General features: G+C 42.6%; 1 long non-coding RNA gene across 1 annotated transcript; it reads right to left on the reverse strand.

Moving 5' to 3' along the window:
• Positions 1-992: 992 nt before the first annotated feature.
• Positions 993-2,481, reverse strand: LOC120036678. Its single transcript, XR_005474593.1, has 3 exons — positions 2,438-2,481; positions 1,651-1,772; positions 993-1,355 (listed from the first exon to the last, which is right to left on the reverse strand). It is a non-coding gene; the product is annotated as an uncharacterized LOC120036678 (long non-coding RNA).
• Between the last annotated feature and the right edge of the window lie 1,956 nt (positions 2,482-4,437).

A 4,437-nucleotide genomic window follows, 5' to 3' on the forward strand; every position in this document is an offset into this window, starting at 1 on the left:
CCTTTCCCTCTCTCTTTCCCTCTCTCTTTCCCTCTCTCTTTCCCTCTCTCTTTCTGTCTCAATAGGTTTGTTGTTCCAGGCCAGTCTTGGTCGCTGATCCTCCATGACTTTCTGCCATAGCCTCAATCTCTCTATCTCTTGCTTAAATTTAAAAGGTTAAATTAGTGATAATCTATGACCAAGACATACTTTCAAAGCATTTGCAGAGAATGATACATAGAAATACAACTTAGACCTAGGTAATTGAATCAAACACTGAACAACATCAATAGCAGGGTCATTTTGATCAATTCATCTGGACAATTCATTGTCAATTAATGTATTGACATGGTTTGAAAAAATTATGAGACATTTTATGGAATCAATTATGTCCAAAATGTGTACAAATACAAACACACAACTAGCTTGCCCATTCAGTTAGGGGTTTGAGAAATTCCCGTTGCAATTTAATGTTGCCTCTGATGTTTATGCTTGTAGAAATTACTCCTACAAATGATGTTTCACTAATGCAATTATTTACAACCTGCACAGATAGTTGTCAACAACAACAACAGTAATGACGTTAATAAGGAAGTGGATATTCAACCGGCAGAAGAAAGGCGTAGGGGTTGAGATAAATGAAGGTTAGGTTTAGGACCTAGGGTTGGGTTATGGTAAAGGTTAGGTATAGTTTCAGTGAGGTTAAGGTAAGGGTTAACGTTTAGGAAAGGCATAAAGGTTAACATTGGGTTAGCATACTGCCGCCATTCATTTTCAGCCGGGTGAATATACACTGCCTTTTAATAATAACAATGACATGTCTTACGTGGGCCAGTTGTAGGTCCACCATCAGCAGCTCCAGCAGTTGTTTGAGTCTGTTGACTTCCTGCATTTGTCTCTGGTTCTCCCATTCTGTGGCTCTCTCTGCCTCTCTGCTTCTCTCTGTCTCGCTGCTTCTCTCTGCTTCTCTCTGTCTCTCTGCCTCCCTGTGGCTGTCTGCCTCCCTGTGGCTGTCTGCCTCCCTGTGGCTCTCTGCCTCCCTGTGGCTCTCTGCCTCCCTCAGTCTCAGGATCTCAGCCTTCCACTTTTTCATAATACCCCTTTCTACTCTTCTTCTCCTCCTTTCATCTTTCAAAAGGGCTCTGAGATGGTCTGTCTCAGACTGTAGTTGTTCAATCATCTCGTCCTTCTCCGTTCCACCATTCCTCTTCTTCTTTTCCTCCTCCCAGAGGCACACTTGAAGTCTGTCCATCTCCTTCTTCTGATTTCAGATCGTTCGATCCTTCCCCCTCAACTCAAGCATGTGGGCTTCCTTCTCTGTACAGGTCTTCTTCTCTTCCCTCAGGAACTGAACCTCCATCTCTGCCTGCTTGTAGCTGGGTGCAAAGGAATGTCAACACATTATTTAGGAAGTGAACTCAGACAATTTACTACAATATTACAATAATAATTAAACTTCTGCTCAATTAAACTGCCTTTAATCACACAACTCACTCAACTGTGACTTACAGTACGTGAATGTGATGAGTTGACTGTCCATGATGGCCAGAGGTGGGTAATGTGTAGCTCTGGTCCAGGGCGTTACGTACAGCTTGCAGACACTGAGCCTTCCTTCAGCAAGCCGCACATAATGCCCTGGACCAGAGCTAGGTTATGTGATGAATGACTTACAGACTGTTCCACATGATAGGAGGGGGTAAGAAGACAGTCCCAGTAGGAGACGGAGATCGTCCAGAAGAAGAAGAGGTGTCCATCTCCTCAGAGACTGCAGGAAAGGTCTACAAGTTTTATTTCTGGAAAATATAGAGATGCCTTCGTTCAGCAACAATGTGTGTTTCTATGTTTCTGTCACTAGATGGTGCCATTGTACACAACATTTACTCACCAGGTCAGTGAATTCAGAAACAGCCTTCAGACTATAGTACTCAAGCTCTAGCCTACAACCCATCATGCATCAGCACGACTAATATAATACTACCTCATCACAACTTCATAATCACAGTACACCAGGATTGTGTTCACAAAGTGTTTCAGGGTAGTTGTGCTGATCTAGGATCAGGTCCCCTCCTGTCCATCAAAACGTATTCAGTTTGATTTAAAAGACAAAACGGATTATTGATCAGCACTCCTTCTATGAGACTTTGTGAATATGAGCCTATGTGAAAGAACCTTTCTGGCATATGCTGGCTAGACAGTACACAGACAGACAGACAGATAAGTCAACAAGGCAAACAGACAGAAGAGTAAATACAGATGGATTGATTTGATAGCAACAGAAAAAAACAATTCCATAAATAATAATTGTATTTTATAAGGCTAGCTAGATAATGGCATAAAAAATATTTCAAATACATTAACGTTCACTTTCACATGTGTTATCTTACCATGACAGAATTATAGGTTAAGTAGGCTAGCGGATGGTTAATGTATTGTAAACTTTTGTAAATATTTGACTCACCTCAAATCACACTTGTCAAACAGCAGTTTTAGTGTGGAACCGAATAACATCTTCCGCATTAACTTTCTCTGTTCTGGAACTGTATTGTTGCGTCATTTGGAACGCTTGAGCGTCATAATCCGTTCACCGCGCCTGCTTGATTGACAGCTAGGGGTTCTCCTGCGCATCAGTGTCCAAAAGTCGATATGGTTTAGCTACTCATTATTGATCAAGACACAAAATAATAACAGGACAGCCATAACTGTACAGACAAACATACAATCACAACAATTCCAATGAATTATAACCTCTTATTAGTTGGTCCCTGTGACAGTCAAATCCCAATAACCGCCTGCCTGTTGAGCGTGTCTGTTGATTGTGGTGCTCTGTTTGGATCTGACCTCTCCGCTGTAGTAGTGATGGGCTTTCTGAGTCTATTCGGTGAGCCGGCACATTTGGCTCCGTTCAAGTAAAAGAGCGGGTTCATTTGGCTCATAAACGGATCTACCTTTAAAATGCTTAAAATAAATCTAGAACAATGAAAAAAAATGCAAATATTCAATGTAAAAGCCAAAAGGTAGGCTACCATTAAGTCAGATCGTGAAATGCGCGTAAAAAAATGAAGAATTCGTTTTTAAGCATGAACTAAATCCTCGTGGACCAGATTGACCCGCTCTCCCCACTATTTATTGTTTCTGCAGTGAGGATTCACCCCCTTTAGATAATGATGTTGTAACTTATCTGTAGAAAAACGTTGTTCTGAGCTCAACAAGCACTAGTAGCAGTATGCAAATCAGAGCGCCAGATGAATGGCTCTTTCACCGATGCGGTTCCCGACGTTCAACAAAAAGATCCGTTCAAAAAGATCCGTTAGTTCTGTGAACGACACATCACCACCCTGTAGTTCTCCACCATTGCGTACCGTCAGCTGGAGGAGCGTTCGTCCAACTTCTCATCCAAGTAAATGGCAGCAGCGCATCATTCCTCCGCTGAACTCCCAAGGGACTGCGAGGATAGTTTACGATGCAACACGCGTTTGGGGAGTACATTCATTGAAACGCAATGAGTGTTTTTAAATTCTGGAGGGACTCTTGCTCCGGGGGAAATCTCAGCAGCGATGTCTCTGCTGTGCGTCAGAAGTCGGATATTTTTCTTCTTCGCTATGCTTATTATACTGTATATATCTGTCACATTAATGACATTGCAATTAGGAAAGTTGTCTGTCGGCTATTGGGGAGATGAGCATAGCCCGTTGAGTTGTCACCTAGTGAGATCACTCTGTTATAACACACTGTCTGTCTGTCTGTCTGTCTGTCTGTCTGTCTGTCTGTCTGTCTGTCTGTCTGTCTGTCTGTCTGTCTGTCTGTCTGTCTGTCAGGGAGAAGAGACTCACCTTGTCACCTAGTGAGATCACTATGTTATAACACACTGTCTGTCTGTCTGTCTGTCTGTCTGTCTGTCTGTCTGTCAGGGAGAAGAGACTCACCTTGTCACCTAGTGAGATCACTATGTTATAACACACTGTCTGTCTGTCTGTCTGTCTGTCTGGGAGAAGAGACTCAGCTTGTCACCTAGTGAGATCACTCTGTTATAACACACTGTCTGTCTGTCTGGGCTCTGGTCTAAAGTAGAGTATTATAAAGGGAATAGGGCCCTAGTGTAAAGTAGAGGATTATATAGGGAATAGGGCCCCGGTCTAAGGTAGAGGATTATATAGGGAATAGGGCTCTGGTCTAAAGTAGAGTATTATATAGGGAACAGGGCCCTGGTCTAAAGTAGATTATTATATAGGGAATGGGGCCCTGGTCTAAAGTAGAGGATTATATAGGGAATAGGGCCCTGGTCTAAAGTAGAGTATTATATAGGGAATAGGGCCCCGGTCTAAGGTAGAGGATTATATAGGGAATGGGGCCCTGGTCTAAAGTAGAGTATTATATAGGGAATAGGGCCCTGGTCTAAAGTAGAGGTTAACATAGGGAATAGGGCCAGGGTCTAAAGTAGAGTATTATATATGGAATAGG

Source organism: Salvelinus namaycush, unplaced genomic scaffold (assembly GCF_016432855.1).
Source record: "Salvelinus namaycush isolate Seneca unplaced genomic scaffold, SaNama_1.0 Scaffold143, whole genome shotgun sequence".
Taxonomy (NCBI): Eukaryota; Metazoa; Chordata; class Actinopteri; order Salmoniformes; family Salmonidae; genus Salvelinus; species Salvelinus namaycush.